This window comes from Lepus europaeus, chromosome 16, assembly GCF_033115175.1.
Source record: "Lepus europaeus isolate LE1 chromosome 16, mLepTim1.pri, whole genome shotgun sequence".
NCBI classification, from domain to species: domain Eukaryota; kingdom Metazoa; phylum Chordata; class Mammalia; order Lagomorpha; family Leporidae; genus Lepus; species Lepus europaeus.
Genome location: NC_084842.1, coordinates 14,843,924 through 14,862,175, shown reverse-complemented (window position 1 = coordinate 14,862,175; position 18,252 = coordinate 14,843,924).

Sequence of the window (18,252 nt, the reverse complement as noted above, 5' to 3'; positions counted from 1 at the left end):
TACCTGAACAGGGCTTAACAGCTGTTATTAAATGTTACTATAGGACAATAACAGAACTTCTGTGCTGATTGTAGATCAGTTGTGTATGTTCGGTTTATTTAATTTTGAAAAAAGAGTGTTTATTAGCAGTGTCTATAAGCCTACATTACAATTAGAGGGCATTTAAGACTGTATTTTGATAAGAACATTTTTAAAAAGATGAAACACTAATTTATTAAGCTGAGATGAAGTACAAAGAATGTTACATCTTTGATTTGGATGGGGGAAAAATGTTCAACGTACCCTTCTTTCCCCACATTTAACAAATGTACCTAGGCTTAGCATCTGTTTTGAATGCTAGCCACTTCATCTCAACAAGAGCTAGGAAGCCCAAGAGTTGTCACTTAACTACAAACAGGAGCATAAGAAATGCGTCCAAGACACTGACTCCTCCAGAGAGCAAAGGCAAAATTGTACCAATATGTCTGTTGTTTTTTTCTTTCCCTTGCTCTACAGAAAACAAATTTATCTTGGACTGGGCAGCATTAAATTTAACATTGGATCTCTTTGTGTTTCCAGGTCAAGTGGGAACACATAGGCTCCCTACTGAGGAAAATAAACTGCAATGTATTTTTAGCATCCGTTGAAAATACTTTCAGCTGAAGATATCCTGCAGAATCCAGGCTGTTTCACTGCTGGCTAAAAGATTTGCCGCAATGTCACCTAGAATTCCAGAACTTTCCTTCAGGGTCCGTAAGTAGCTGTGTGCCCTATCCCCTCCCCTGCCTACCATTCTCAGACTCAACTCTGGAGCAAATATCCTCTTTCAGAGAAAAAGAAGGAAAATGCATCCCATGAAAGATAAATAGAAAACATCTGTGAAACAGTTCTGGCCAATGAAGTTCACTATAGCACACTTGGTCCTTTGACACGAAGCACGCCCAGGAGGAGGGACAGGGAGACAGGGGTGCAGAAAGAGTTCTGCCTCTTGCCCCCCTGCACTGTGCCCCATGCCCAAGGTCTGCCAGGGACAGAGGGCCACTGTAGGGTGGGGCTTTGTGAGAGGTGCTTCCATGGTGCTTCTGTGCAACATGGAACAAGGCACGGCTCTCCATGTTCCTGGCCATGCTGCACGGGGTGGGAAGGGAAGCCCAGCTGGTTTCTGCTCCCACCCACTCCCTCCAAAGCTGGTGAGGGCTGTGCTCAGGCTGTGTGGCTCTGGTTGTGGAATTTGGGTGACTAGTCTGAAATGTAGTGAGACTGGATGACCATGAGACAAGTGGTTCAAGACCTTGCTTCTGTCTGCACAGTTATGAAAAATACTCCCAGATTCCAAGTCTACCGTGGCATAGCACAACACATACCATAAAGTACAGCATCAAGAATAAAAAGTTCTCCCAAGGAGCTGTGATCTTGATTATTATTATAATAAAGCCATTTATTATAAAAGACAGGGAAGCCAGTTACCATGTATGGTCTTCTTGATATTATTATTCTTGTAGCAAAAGGATTTCATTTCTGTTTACACTCCTGTAAAACAGAACAAGAAAACTAAATTCCCTGTCTACTGCCAACTTCATCCTGTTGAAGTTGTTGATGTTCCCTGAAATAAAGCCATGTAAATATATGGGACTGTGGTGTATCATAATATAAGCATCACAGTTGATTATAACTTCATTATTAAATCAGCAAAAGGAACTTTATGGAGGTCCCTTTCTAAGGTATCTGAGTACAAGCTAATTTGAGGAGGGGGCAAGCATGTGGTTTAGGGATTAAGGTGGAACCTAGGATGACCACACCTATATATCAAAGTGCATGGGTTCAAGTCCTGGCCCTGCTCCCAGCCCCAGCATCCTGCTAACGGGTCACCAACTGAGAGGCAGCAGGTAAGAGGTTCAAGTAGTTGGGTCTCTGCCACCCACGTGGGAGACCTAGACTGAGTTCCCAGCTTCTGGCTTCAGCCTATTCCAGTTCTGGCTGTTGTGGGTATTAGAGAAGTGAACCGTGCACAGGAAATCTCTCTGTGTCCTTTTGCCTTTTAAATAAATAAAACAAGCAAAAATTGCCTGGAGAAGACTTCTATCTTTGTTTCATCAATCTGCAGAAAGGAAGTGTTTGTGCACTAGAAGTATTGATTAAGGCTGTCTTCAAATCTGTTGGCCTCTGGTTAAGCTAAAAAGATACTGTGTGCTTAAGAGTGCTCAGAGCAGATCTGATGGGTTTCTAGATCAAGTGGCTAGCAGACACCTCAGTTTGGTTCTTTTGTTCTCAAACCACATAGTCTTTCAGGTCCTAAAGAACAATATGAGGAAGCCCTGCCCTTCCCCTGTAAGGTGAACTGTTTCATTGTCTTGGTGATTGTAGAACACAATTATGTTCATATTAATGTTTAATTTACTTTCAAAGCTATACTTGGACTATTAAATTGCTCTATTAAGGATCTGCGTTCATTCTGGTAGGGAATAGGTAATCATTTTTTTTTTTCTGAGTTTGCTTGTTTTAGTAAGTTTTTCAGTAAGCATAACATGATGTAAAAATTAAATGAAAATATACCCCAAGATTACCTGGAAAAATTCTAGGAGCTTTATCCTAGCAGTTTAGATTTCTCACTACGTTTGACATGATTGCAGATGAAGGAACTTGAACAAATTCATAGAAAGAGAAATTAAAAGATGCATTTATTTTGGCAAGTAATAGGCATTTTTCACAACAGGCATTCTCCATGAACTCTCTAAGGTCCCTTGTACCCTCTTGTTATTACTGTGTCAGAGGCTCTGTCTCCACAGAACAACTGAATTTAACTGGAACCAAACTCTTAGGTTTCCTTTTTAAATATTTACTTCACTTTTTTTTTGCAGATTATATTCTCAAAATGAATAGTTTCGTTTATTTTTATACAAACGAAATAGAGAACTCTATTTCTCTCTGCCCCATCTATAACATTAAATGAGACAGAGGAGTATAGGACATGCTGTTAAAAAATGGTGTAAACTTTCCAGGATCTTTGTAAGTTCACAGTGTTGCTTTTCATTGTCCCCTGCCTATCCCAGCAGACATCAGTCTCTGTGGTCCCACAAGACCTGACGTGGGCACAGAATCAAAACTGGACCAGAAAAGTCCCTCTCCAGAATTTCAGACTTGGGACTGGGAGAGGGAACAGCAGTATTTCTGTATTTCTAGATGGTACATTTAAAGCTATGAGCAGCCATCTCTAAATGATTGAAGGGACTCAGGAGCAGGGGAAGACTGGCCCATTAAGGAAGGGGATCAGAAAGCCAGTTCAGGGGTAGACATTTGTCACAGCAGTTAAGATGCCACTTGGGATGCCTGCATCCTATGTCCAAGCACCTAGGCTGGAATCCCAGCTCTTGCTCCTGATTCCAGCTCCCTGCAAATTCTTGCTGTCAGAGGCAGCAGGGAATGGGGCAAGTGGTTGGGTCCCTATAGCAATTCCTGGATTAAGCTCCTGAGTTCTGTTATTTAGACAGTGAACCGGTGGGAGAGAACTCTATCTCTCCCTGCCTCTGTCTGTCTGTCTCTGTCTCTCCAAGAATAATGTTTTTTTAAAGATTTATTTGTATTTATTTGAAAGGTAGTTACAGAGAAAGGTAGAGAGAGAGAGAGAGAGAGAGAGAGAGAGAGAGAGAGAGTCTTTCATCTGCTGGTTCACACTCCATATGGCTGCAATGGCCAGAGCTGACCTGATCCAAAGCCAGGAGCCAGGAGCTTCTTCTGGGTCTTCTGCTGGTTTCTCAGGTGCATTAGCAGGGAGCTGGATCAGAAGTGGAGCAGCTGGAACTCAAACCGGTACCCATATGGGATGCCAGCACTACAGGCTAGAGCTTTAACCTTCTGTGCTACAGCGCTGGCCCCTCCAATAATAATTTTTTAAAAGCCAGTTCACTAAGAAAAAGACATGAGGGGCCAGCGCTGTGGCATAGCATGTAAAGCTGCTGCTTGCAGTGTGGGCATCCCATATGGACACTGGTTCAAGTCCTGGCTGCTCCACTTCCAATCCAGCTCTCTGCTGTGGCCTGGGAAAGCAATAGAAGATGACCCAAGTCCTTGGGCCCCTGCACCTGCATGGGAGACCCAGAGGAAGCTCCTGGCTGCTGGCTTAGGATCAGCGCAGCGCCAGCTGTTGCGGCCAATTGGTGAGTGAACCAACGGATGGAAGACCTCTCTGTCTCTCCTTCTCTCTGTGTAACTCTGACTTTCAAATAAGTAAATAAATATTTTTAAAAAAAGAAAAGAAAAAGACAGGAAATGATAGCATACACGAGAGAGGAAGAGAGCGTATTTCTTGGGTTTCTAGGCACGTTTTGGTTTCAGGACTAATATGCTTGAGTCCTAGCTGCATTCCCTGTCGTACAGACTTATAATAAATCCTCTGCTTTTGCTAGAGTGACCTTGAATTGGCTTTTCTGTTTTGAAGCCAAAAGAATCTTAGCATAGAAATTTTTCCATGCAGGGGAGTTTGCAAGTTACAGTCCATCAGAGAAAATGGTTATGTCAAAGCAGATGGAGTGAGCAGGGGATAGTCTCTAAACAAGAAAGCGTCTGTTAGAGTGCGCTCAGCTCTTGCAGCCTTTCAAGGAAGTGCCGTGCAAGAAGGAACGGGATTTCAGGCCAAGGCTGCACTGACAAAAGCAGACACAGGAGAATAGAACAGGAATGCCCTCACAGACAGGCACCTTCTGATCATACCCAGCCATAGGAGGCTGCTTAAAGTCAGCCTTACAAGCATCTCCAAATGATGCTAAGCATGCATCTTGCTTAGTTAGCAGCAAGCAGAGTCTGTGTTGTAGACATTTTTTAAAAAAGATTTATTTATTTATTTATTTGAAAAGCAGAGATACAGAGAGGCAGAGACAGAGAGACAGAGTCTTCCATCTGCTGGGTCATTCCCCAGATGACAGCAATGGCCGGAGCTGCGCTGATCCAAAGCCAGGAGCCAGGAGCTTCCTCCAGGTCTCCCACATGAGTGCAGGGGCCCAAGCACTTGGGCCATCTTCCACTGCTTTCCCAGGCCATAGCAGAGAGCTGGATCAGAAGTGGAGAAGCTAGGTCTTGAACCAGTGACCATATGGGATGCCGGCACTTCAGGCAGCAACTTTACCCACTATGCCACAGAGACGGCACCATAACTGTTTTTGAAACTAAAATTGGATAGTTTATAGAGAAAAATGTATAATTTTGGCAAATAGAAATTGAATATCTGAGGTCGGTGCTGTGGCGCAGTGGGTTAAAGCCCTGGCCTGAAGCTCTGGCATCCCATATGGGCTCCGGTTCTGGTCCCACTGCTCCCCTTCCAATCCAGCTCTCTGCTGTGGCCTGGGAAAGCAGTAGAAGATGGCCCAAGTCTTTGGGCCCCTGCATTCACATGAGAGACCTGGAAGAAGCTCCTGGCTCCTGGCTCCTGGCTTTGGATTGGCTCTGTTCCAGCTATTGTGGCCATTTGGGGAGTGAACCAGCGGATGAGAACCTTTTTCTCTCTTTCTTCCTCTGTAACTCTGCCTCTCAAATAAATGAATAAAATCTTTTTTAAGAAAAAAAAAAGAAAAGAAAAGAAAAGAAATAGAGATGCACCCAAAGATCCATGTACAAGGATATTCAGTGGAGAAACTGAAAACACCCTAGGTTTCCAGTAGTAAAGTAATGGTTCAATGAATGTTGGACTGAATAAATTATAAAACCCAAGTGCCCATTAAAACTTATTTTTCAAAAAAATTTAGTCAATATGTCATCACATTTGTTGAAAGCATCAAGCTATAATTATTTATATAAAGCACAACCCAACCTTGTTATAGAATATAAACATATATATTTGTATGTGTATGTAGGTGTGTGTGCAAATACACATTCATGGAGCAAACCCTGGAAATATATGCATCATGTTGTCAGCAGTTTTTACTTCCATTTGCTGGAATTACAGCAAGCTTATTTCTTCCTCTTTTGCTTTCTATACCAGGGATTTGTCTTTAGAGTAAATGATATCTCGAAAGAGACTCATGTGAAAATATACACATGCATGTTTTTGTTTAAACAATCATGAAAAGCCCTTGTTATCTTTAATGATGCATTTCTACATTTCACTTTGTGATTGCTTGAGAGCAAATATGGTCACAAGGAAATCCCCCTTTCCTTTCCTGGCAGATCAGTCTAAGCTCTTTTCCCGGCCTTAACACAACCCTTATCCAACATGTGCAGTTTCTCTAAGTTAATTTCGCAAGACCCATAAAATTGGGGATTTTTTAATACATTTCAGCAATGTCAGGAATCCGGTTGCTTAGGATTGTAATAGAAAACATTTCCAGAACTCTCTTCTAGCTGAAAAAAAAAATTTTTTTTTTGAAGCAGATGAAGTTCTGAAAAAGCTGCTTTGGCTTAACTTGAATCTTGCTAAAGAGATTCTTCTGCCCCACGCTTTTCTGTCCCACATCTTTCAGACACCACATTTCTCCAGCACCTTCTCATTGTTCTGCAGAGCCAGTCCCTGCAGGCAGATCTGTAGAGGAGTCAAGGTGAACAGCGGCTAAGGAGACCCAGAGCCCCCAAAGAGAATTGGCCTGAGGGAAGAGTAGACCAGTTTGCCTTGCGTTTTAACAAAGGACAGTGCTACATGTCTTGTCCAAGTTCATAGAAACATGCTACCAGAAGACCCCACACATGAGGATTTGGAGGCACACTCTGACACTGGTGCGGGGATTTATCTGGGGCAAGGGAGCCTCCCATGTCCCTCATGTAGATTGGGTGAGCTCTATTCAGAAGTTTCATAGCCAAGTGATAGTAAACACTGCTTTGTAACTGGAGCAAACTCTCTCCCCTGCCTCACTCTGGCCACTGTTCCATCAACCATAAAGAGCTAAGGGGACTGCTGGTTCGAGTCCCGGCTGCTCCTCTTCCGATTCAGCTCTCTGCTTATGGCCTGGGAAAGCAGTGGAAGATGGCCCAAGTGCTTGGGCTCCTGCACCCATGAGGGAGACCTTGAAGGAGTCCTGGCTCCTGGTTTTGGATCAGCCTAGCTCCAGTTGTTGCCACCATTTTGGGATGAACAGCAGATGGAAGACTCTCTCTGTCTCTCCCTCTCTGTCACTCTGCCTCTCAAATACATAAACAAATATTAAAAAAAAAAAAAGGCTGAATTCCATCAAATTCTTTTTTATAATTTATTTTTAATTGAAATATATAATTGTATGTTTATTGAACACAATATGATGTTCTGAAGTATATTTATGCATTGTGGAATGGTTAGCTCTAGCTAATAAGATTACATTAACTCACAGAGTTACCACATTTGTGATAAGAACGCTTCTTGGGGCCGGTGCCATGGCTCACTTGGTTTAATCCTCCGCCTGCGGTGCTGGCATCCCATATGGGCACCGGGTTCTAGTCCCGGTTGCTCCTCTTCCAGTCCAGCTCTCTGCTGTGGCCCGGGAGGGCAATGGAGGATAGCCCAAGTGCTTGGGCCCTGCACCTGCATGGGAGACCAGGGGGAAGCACCTGGCTCCTGGCTTTGGATTGGCGCAGTGCCGGATGTAGTGGCCATTTGGGAAGTGAACCAACGGAAGGAAGACCTCTCTCTCTCTCTCTCTCTCTCTCTCTCTCAAGGTCTATAACTCTACCTATCAAATAAAAAAAAATTAAAAAAAAGAACATTTCTCATGGGCCCACAGAATCTTTCAGGAATACAAACATGTTGTCACAAACTACAGTCACATGCTGTATGCTGGATCTCTTGGATTTATCCCTCCTACCAGCTGTAAATATGCATCTTGACCTACAGCTCCTGAGAGCAGATGCTTAATCAGTGGAATCAGAAGGATCAGGAACATCAGTGAAATTATAAGCAAAATGTTGCACATGTTTCTAGGGAAAAGACACACAACTTTCATCATGTTCTTAATTATTACCCAAGGGAGCTTATGACCTACTGAATTACATAATCATTAATTCCACTGAACACTGATACTCCATCACTTTCCTTTTATGCATATTTTGGATAGCACTTTTGCTTGACTAGAAAAATGATTATTTTTTTTTTTGACAGGCAGAGTTAGGCAGTGAGTGAGAGAGAGACAGAGAGAAAGGTCTTCCTTTTTCTGTTGGTTCACCCCCTAAGTGGCTGCTATGGCCGGCGCACTGTGCCAATCTGAAGCCAGGAGCCAGGTGCTCCTCCTGGTCTCCCATGCAGGTGCAGGGCCCAAGCACTTGGGCCATCCTCCACTGCACTCCTGGGCCACAGCAGAGAGCTGGCCTGGAAGAGGGGCAACTGGGACAGAATCCGGCGCCCCGACCGGGACTAGAACCCGGGGTGCCGGCGCCACAGGTGGAGGATTAGCCTAGTGAGCCGTGGTGCGGGCCGAAAAATGATTATTTTATAGCATGCATAGTGAGGCTAGTCTCCAGTATGAAGTGAAAATTGCATTTACTCTTTAATTTAAAAGGGTTTTTGCTGTAAAAGGGATTTTTTTGGTATGCATTCACAATAGCTACAAAATACAGAAGATGCATTGACATCTTAAACATCAATTATATTTCATAGCACTGAAGGAAATTTTGCAATTGTGTGAAATCAGACACAATTTACTCATCTCACAGATCAAATAAAATATCGAAATCAATGTGTGTTAAGGATTATTGTACACAGTGTCATCACTACATGATTATGATGCTGACGTGAATTTTTAAAATTCAAAATTTTATTAAATTTTTATTTGTGAGACAGAAAGAGATCTCCCAACTGCGATTCCTTCTCCCAAATGCCTGTAACGCCTGCGGCTGGGAACACAGGAGTGACAGGAGCGGCAGGAGCCCAGGTACTTGAGCTATTGTCTGCTGCCTTCCAGGTGTTCATTACCAGAAAGCTGGAATCAGAAACCGGGCCGGGACTAGAACCCAGGCACACTCCAGTGTGAGACACTGGCACTTAACAGCACCTAAACCACTAGGCCAGGGCCAGCTCTGTGGCACAGCAGGTAAAGCCACCACCTGCAGTGCTGGCATCCCATATGGGTGCTGGTTCAAGTCCCGGCTGTTCCACTTGTGATCCAGCTCTCTGCTATGGCCTGGGAAAGCAGTAGAGGATGGCCCAAGTGGTTGGGCCCCTGCACCCATGTGGGAGACCTGGAAGAAGATCCTGGCTCCTGGCTTTGGATCAGCACAGCTCCAACCATTGTAGCCAATTAGGGAGTGAACCAGTGTATGGAAGATCGATCTCTCTCTCTCTCTCTTTCTCTCTCTCCCTCTCTCTCTCTCTATCTCTCTCTCTCTGCCTCTTCTTCTCTCTCTGTATAACTCTTTCAAGTAAATGAATAAATCTTTAAAAAAGAACCCTAGGCCAAATGTTTACCCCTTACAATATTTTAAGCGTAGATTAGGATAAAGTGATGAAAAATCACAGAATTATAATTCCAATCCTCCAATCCCATCAATATATAAATAGTAGAAAAATAAAGAATCCAGACCCTTTAGATTTACATTACCTACTTGATATCAATAATTCAACATACCTATTCACATAGGTCTCTCTGACATTTACCTGCTCCTTCAAAAGAACACGCTAGGAGGGACTCGATGATGTGGGCACAGGGCCCCTTGCTGCTTTAGAAACCGACTGCCGGTGTCCTGGGAAGTTCTGCGTGGGAATGGACACTGGCAGCATCTCTGGCAGGGGCACCGGCTCAGTGTGCAAGATCGCAGACCTCTTCCTCGGCAGCCCTGACCTCAGTGGTCCAAGGCATTCTGCAACCATCTCAAAGTGCACAGCAGAGACCACACACCACAGCCCGGCCCTGCACCGCAGAGAGCAGCGTGGTTGTATTTTAAACGTGGTAAAGAAGAGGCATTTGGCCTAGTGGTTGAGATGCTGGTTGGGACATGTCAGAGTCGGTGGGTTCGAGTCCCAGCTCTAGCTTCTTGCTAATTCAGACCCTATGAGGCAGCAGATGATGATCCCACCTACTGGGGATGCCCGCGGTGAGTTCCTGGCTCCCAGCTTCAGCCCAGCCCAGCCCAGCTCTGGCCTTTGCAGGCATTTGGGGAGTGAACCAGTGGAGGGGAATTCTCTCTCTTCCTCTCAAGTAAATAACCTTGTAAAAAGATTTAGTACTGGTTAATCTTGAATCTTTACAGCTCATATAAAAAGATCTTCTAAAGGGCTAACTGTGAGGTTATTTGATTCTTATATTCCTCATGTCTTTGGCGTTTTGGAAAGTATCGCTGCCACATGTTTTGTATGTAGTTTTGGCCCCCAAAGAATTCAGCGAATTTGGAAATAAAGAACAAAGTAAAACAGTTAAAAAAATAATTTTATGGCAACAGGTACATGGAATATTACTCAGTCATTAAAAGGAAGCAAATTCTTTTTTTTTTTTTTTTGAGAGGTAGAGTTACAGACAGTGAGAGAGAGAGAGAGACAGAGAGAAAGTTCTTCCTTCCATTGGTTCACCCCCCAAATGGCTGCCACGGCCGGCACTACACCGATCCGAAGCCAGGAGCCAGGTGCTTCCTCCTGGTCTCCCATATGGGTGGAGGGGCCCAAGGACTTGGGCCATCCTCCACTGCCTTCCTGGGCCATACCAGAGAGCTGGACTGGAAGAGGAGCAACCAGAACTAGAACCCGGCGTCCATATGAGTTGCTGGCGCCGCAGGCGGAGGATTAACCAAGTGAGCCATGGTGCCGGCCCCAGGAAGCAAATTCTGATGCTTGCTATAATATGGGTGCCCTTTGAAGATGCTGCTGAGTGAGATAAGCCCCCAGATATAAAAGGACAAGTGCTATGTGGTCCACTTCTATGTGAGGGCCCTATACTAGTCACATTCATGGGAACAGAAAGTAGAATGGTGGGTGCCAAGCTATGGAGGGAGACAGGTCAGGGTGAGGAGCTAGGGCTGAGTGGACACGGCATGTCAGTTTGAGAGGAAGAAAAGAGCTCTGGAGGTGGTGGTGGCGATAGCTACACAAGATGAATGTGCTTAATGCCACTGAATTGTACTCTTAAAAATGGTCAAGATGGTGCATTTTATGTAAGGTGTTTTATCCTAATTTCAAAAAATCCACTGAATTATAAGAATAAGGAATTATGAGACAATGAAGGAAATCTGAACACTAATGAGCTATGTAATGATAAAAAAGAAAATGTTCATTTTTGAAAGATTTGTTAGCAGTATAAATTGAAATATTTACAGATGAAATTTTATCTGTCATGTGCTTCAGAATAATCTGGTGATGAGCAACAGGGGAATATAGATAAAATAATGTTTGCTACTAGCTGATTAAGTACAAAATAAGAATGGGGTGGGCAGTGTGGGTTCCGCCACCACTCAGGATGCTGGCATCCTATAGCAGAGGGCCTTGTATCAATCCCATCTCTGCTTCCAGTCCAGCTTCCTGCTGGATACAACCTGAGAGGCAGTAGATGTAGTTTAAGAACTTGGGTCCCTGCCAGCCATGGGGGAGACCCAGATGGAGTTCTGGGCTCCTATTTTGGGCCTGGCCCAGCCCTAGCTACTGCAAGCATTTGGGGATTTGGGAAGTGAACCGGGCTAATGGAAGCTCTCTCTCTTTCTTTCTCTCTCTCTCTTTCTCCCCTTCAAATAAATAGAAGTAAATAAACTTTTTAAAAATGTAAAAAGGAGGGTGAAAAGCAAGACTATAAATACATATTGCTACTAAACTTACATAAATGAAACCAAAATAGATTATTATAGTTTAACCAAAATGCGTTACTTATATAATTTCCTGTAGTTAATTTGTTTCCCTTACTAAAGTTGAGAGTGAACTTATGTATATACTCTCTAAACTGCATACTGCTTGAAACTAAAATTTGTTTTCTTTTCAATCTAGAAAATAATGGATACTAATGAAGAAAATAATGCCCAGTGCTCCATTTCTGGAAGTTCTGTGCTGACCTATAAGCTATCATCTTTTTCTCTTTTTTTAAGATTTTTTTAATTTGAAAGGCAGAGTTACAGAGGTATCTTCCATCTGCTGGTTCACTCCCCAAACAGCTGCAACTGCCGGAGATAGGCTGAAGCCAGGATGATCTGAAACCAGGAGCCAGGAGCCAGGAGCTTCATCTGGGTCTCCCACGTGGATGGCAGGGGGGCAAGCACTTCGGCCATCTCTTGCTGCTTTCCAAGACCCATTAGCAGGGAGCTGGATCGGAAAAGGAGCAGCCAAGTCTTGAACCAGCACCCATATAGGATCCCGGCCCTTCAAGATGTGGCTTTACCCACTATGCCACACCCAAACATCATTCGTGGAAGACAGGTCCCCCTGGACTTCACTTCAACTCCTAGTGTGTGTTGATCCTAGTGTAAAAGCAACCTGCTCCCTCACTGCTTCCGGCTGCCATGAGCTTGTGCTTTGCTTGAAGACCCTAGCCCAATCCACTTCACACCCATTCTAACTCTGACCCTTCACCTTTCTCCACCTCCTTCCGTAAGCACTGATCATGACCTGGTTTATTTTTCCCCACAAGAGTAGAACTTCGTAAGGAAGGCAGTTTGACCATTTTATTCAACACTGACTTAACCAAGACCATGGCACATCATAGGCCACAAATGAATATTTGTTGAATGAACAAGTGGCCAGAGTTGAAAAAGAACTTCTAAAGAGATTCTAACTATTGCTAGAACAACAAACTTCAGTCATATCATCCTCAACCTCCTTGGAACTTCTCATGGAATTTAATTACATGTACTTCTCATCTTCAAAGCACATTACAAATAAGTTTTATTTTACTCTATAAAACAGTTGCTAATACTCCATTTTATAGATTAAAAAAACAAACAATGGAAAGATCAAATCCCCAAAGATCCATGAGTGAGTGAGTGTCAAAGCTAGATGAAGAGGAGAATTTTGGGAATCTAGTCTTGAGCAACTGACTCTGCGACATTGTTTGGCCGTATCTTCTGCTTCTAACAGCTCATTTCAAAGCATTTACTGTTCCTGAAGTTAAAAGCCTCTTAGGTGAGAAATTGGTTTGTTGCAATAGCAGGTGACTCAGTTACCACGAATACTCTTTCAAAAACTCGTTCCTCAATCTGTGTTCACTAATTCACAAAGAAAATTGCCGTCTAAGCAGAAATCTGTGGCCATTAAGTAATTTGTCATTCGCACTTTCATTAATGCTCATCCCATGTTTAGTTTTCAAATGGATCCTGCCACCCCAAATGTGTTGCAAATGTGGTGGAAACCCTTTGTGCAATGCCTCTAAAAGATCTGCTCAAAGTCTAATTTCACTTTCCATTTTTCAAACGTGAGTAGAAATGATAGGACCCAGAACTCCATGTGCCAGAGGAACACACAATCCCATTGTTAACCAGCAATTAGCTTTTCATATGGGTACAGAGGTTCTCAAGTTTGGCTTCATTTTGGAATCAGATAATACCCCTGGATCCTATCCCGAGAGATGCTGATTTGTTTCACATGGAGGGTGGCCTGAGCATCGTGACAGTATGTCACAAACAAGATGGAAGTTCTCATAGAGAAGGCTCTGTTCACGGGTCTCCTGGGCACCAGGGCGAAGGAGGCGGGGAGACCAGGGGACACCAGTCATATCACGGTTTCCAGATTTCTCTGTAATTCTAGATATTTTAAACTATTTCACTATTGACACTAGGAATATCTTAGAGTATTCTATACCCTGGGATTATTTCAATATGATTTACTACTCATTGTAAAAGGTAGCAAAAACAAACAAAAAACAAAACAAAACAAAAACAAACAAAAAACCACACACAGAGAAAATTAGATAGGAATGGGGAAAGAAATACTGAAAAACAAATATGTTTTTTAAAAATCGGCAAGAAAAAACCCTATGAACACAGCACCCTAAATCACTGGACCTAGAACCTCTGCTGCTCGCATCCTTTGTGTCTGGTTGAGTGCTTCCAGAAGCCTGAGTCCTTCCCTCCCTTCCTTGGCTTGGGTCTTGTGGCTTGATTACTTAAGCTCTGTGAAAGAGTTGTTTCCCCTCTACTTTGCCCCAGGCTGTTGGACTTGCGTTTGGTGTAGGTTTTCAAAAGGGATGAGACCAGTGTCATCATTCAGCACCCTTATTTGAACACTCCCTTAATTCCTTCTGTTTAGTCTGGCTCATTGGGTGTTGCCCATAAAAACAGTTTGGCTTTTGTAATCACAATGAGAGCAGAGCAGCGTGACTAATCATTGAGTCCAGTTCATTTCTCTTATCTTCTGTGAAGTGAGTCAATGATCACATGTAACTGCATAGTCACTTCTGATGTGCATGTCTATATTTGTTCCAGACTCCAGACTTTTAGAAAAAAGTCTGGTTTTTTTCCTACAAACATTCTAGATTCCCTCTCAAGAGCAGAACTAATGGCACAGGAATTTAGGGGAATCCCAATAATGCTAGCCTACTGTTTTAGAATTCCCAGGACAAGAAGATCATTTGTTCTCTCTTTTGGGGGAATCATATCAATTGTCCTACTGGGCTAGTTCAGGTCAACACACAGGTATTGCATATTCACAGTGAGCCAGGTTCTTTTTATATATCATTCTTTGACAACACCAGTTTAGTTTAGGACAGTTTTAGATTTATAGACAAATTGTAAAAAGAGTACAGGAGTTCCCATAAATCCCATGTCTACTTTCTCCTATTATTAATGCTTTACATTAGTATGACACATTTGTTCTGATTAATGTAATGACATAATATATCAATATCAGTGCATTGTGACTAAGGCATACTTGATTCCTATTTCCCTAGTGTTTACTATTATCCTTTCTCCGGGGTCCCATCCCATATATACATTACACTATGACATTGTGTCTCCCAGGGCTCCTCTCTGCTGGGACAGATTCTAAGACTTGCTTTATTTGTGGTGAACTTGACAGTTTGGAGGAGTCCTGTTCAGGCATTCTGCAGAAAGCTCATCCGTGGGATTTGTCTAATGTTTTCTTATAGACTGGGGCTAAGGGTTCCTAGGAGGACAACCACAGCGGTACAAGGCCATCTTCATCATGTCCTGCCAACGTGCGTACTGCTGACATGGCTTATCATTGATGCTGCCCTTGAGCAGCTGGCTGAACAGAGTTTGTACCTGTGCAGTTCTCACCACCCCTCTCTTCATTCTGTGTTTTTGGAAGAACGACACTACACGTAGTCCACCCCTAAGGCATGAAAGCCATGGCCACCTCCTTGACAAAGAGTGTCTACATACATTGTCTGATGGTCTTAACTTATTTTTCAGTGTGGATATTTTATAAATACTTTTTTTTTTCTTGCTCAAATTTTCTCAGCTTTGACCCCTGGAAACCTTTTCAGTCGGCTCCTTGGTCCTTTTGACATACTCCTTAATTGTGGGATTTTTTTTGTTTTTGTTATTTATTTATTTTTTCCTTTTGAGCATTTCTTGAATTTCTGTCTCTACAAGGTGCTCTAGCTTCATCTCGTATATTTCCTGCCCTGGCCCAAGAATCAGCCATTTCTCCAAGGAACTCTGGTTCCTTTTATTGGAAAATAGCATTAGAAATAAAGATCTGGGTGTCGGGCATTGTTGGTGCTGCTAGGGTATCTTTGTTTCTCAGCTGGAAGAGGAAGGAAATGGAGGTGCATGTGCCAGCCCAGGGATTTACCTATCCACGGATATTCCTGTATGTTCCACTGCTGTGTACATTAGGCTAGTCTTAAATTCCTAGGGATGTCTCCAACTCATCTATTACCACCCACATCCGTCTAGCCTCGCTCCCTTGCTCTGACAGAAAGAAACCTGGCTCCCACCCTCCACCATCCATGTAAGTTAAATGTTCAATTTCTTTCTACATGTATAGAGGCATGAGAATTGTCATTAACCTATCAGAGAGCCTGGAAGACGGAATTCTGGATGGCCATGTGTCTGTATTGTTCAACAGTTCTGTTACTAAGGAGGAAAAAGAGCTGAGAGAAGACAGGAGTCTCCACACGGGCTGCATTGCCTCGGCAGGTCGGGGAGAACAGCACAGGAGGTTCATCTGCTGAATGCTATGGAATGAATGCTCAGTTTTTTCATCCTGAAATCTACTTAACATGACGCCACGTCCTTCCCTGTCATTGCACCGCCTCCCTCCTCCCTCAGCCTGCACAGCCATCAGCCATCACGAACAGAGTATGGGGAGAAATGTGAATGAGTTCATTACAGAGAGCCAGGGGAGAGACACCACAGGGCAACACAGAGGCAGTGGCTTGGCGGGCTGGTTCAGCACATGGGTACAGCCGATTCCAGGGCCGTGGGTGACGGCATGACTTTTACCATTGACTGTTACTGATGCCCATCCACACTTTTGACTAATCTGTGCCCTTTTATTGATTTAGTGGCAAATCAGTTGTCGGTAATGATATTTTCATCCAGTGGCATTGGCAATTCTAAACACAAACACAGGCCCGCTTTCCAAATCTGACTCAGTGTCTGGAAAGGGTCATGTTGCTACGTGGGAAAGAACAGGAACTCTACACAGTGAAATCTAAAAATGGCCCAAATATATGAGGAGCTTGAGGATTTAAGATTCCTGAAACAAAATAATGCCATGGGGGAAGGAGGGGAGAGGGAATTGGGCCTAACTCTGTTGTTGAACAACTGTGCAATCTTGGGACAATTATCTTATTGTTTATTGTAAACTGATATTAAAATAGTAAATTATTACATATACTGTATTAAAATAATATTTAAGTGACACCTTCAGTATTTGAAATGATATATAACAAAATTCGTAAATTTTTTTTTTAAATTTTATTTATTTATTTGAGAGGTAGAGTTACAGACAGTGAGAGAAGTCTTCCTTCCGCTGGTTCACTCCCCAGATGGCTGCAGTGGCTGGAGCTGCGCCAATCCGAAGCCAGAAGCCAGGTGCTTCTTTCCTGTCTCCCATGTGGCTACAGGGGCCCAAGCACTTGGGCCATCCTCTACTGCTTTCCCAGGCCACAGCAGAGTGCTGGATTGGAAGAGGGGCAGCCAGAACTAGAACCAGCGACCATATGGGATGCCAGTGCTGCAGGCAGAGGACTAACCTACTGCGCTATGGTGCCGACCCCAAAACTCATACAATTTGATAACACAAAGAGTAAGCCTTAATATGTGCTGATTTTTAAGTCATTGAGCAGGTTAAGGGATCTCTGTAGAGAATGCAGAATGCAAAACAACAATCTGTGTTACAAAACTATGAGACACCTTACTGAAGGGGCGGGGAAGGGAAGGGTGAGGGGTATTCACCCCCGTAGCCCTGGAAATGAGCCGCCAGGCAGACTAAAGGCAAAAGAGACGGTTCACAAGCCCTGCGCTACGGCTGAAGGCGATCGTGGAGCTCCAGCAAGCCTCTGTGAGCTCTTCTCACTTCTGCTCTGCTGGGCTGATGACGACATGGTGTCTGGGATGGAGCCCACAGGCTGAGGACAGGAGCGTCCAGATGGAAGGAGTCTTTCTTATCGTGACTGTAGAAACGCCGTGGCAGCTGAATTCACATGGAAGGAAAAGGACACTTCTACCCTGATTAACCCACACTTGTCTAGGGGCTTTTGTCCTTCACAGAGTTTTTTTTAAAGATTTATTTATTTTTATTTGAAAGTCACAGTTACATAGAGAGAGGAGAGGCAGAGGTCTTCCATTTGCTGGTTCACTCCCAAGATGGCCGCAATGGCCAGAGCTGTGCCGATCTGAAGCCAAGAGCCAGGAGCCAGGAGCTTCTTCCAGGTCTCCCACAAGGGTGCAGGGGCCCAAGCACTTGGGCCATCTTCCACTGCTTTCCCAGGCCATAGCAGAGAGCTGGATCAGAAGTGGAGCAGCCAGGACTTGAACCAGCGCCCATATGGGATGCTGGCACTTCAGGCCACAGCGCCGACCCCCGGCCTTCACAGATTGATCTACTCCTAACTACTACAGATTTTACTTTGGTCTTCCCTCCCCAGCCCACCAACTCCTGCCCCTCCTTCTGACTCCAGCATCACTCAAAAAATGAGACCCTGTAACTTTTCATGATAGAACTCTCCTCTTCAGGTGTAACTTACTTTATTTTTTAAGAGACAGAAAAAGAGTGAAAATGAGAGAGAGGGTGCATTCCCTTCTGCTGGTTCACTCACTAAATGCTCACGAGGGCAAGGAGCTCACTTCCGATCTCCACGTCGGTGGCAGGAACCCAGTCGCTCCAGCAACCACCACTGCCTCCAAAGGTCTGCACGAATAGAAGCTGGAGTCAGGAGCCAGAGCCAGGGATCGAACCCTGGAGCTTCAGTGTGGGGTGTGGGCAACTTAACCTAAACACTCACCCCTCAG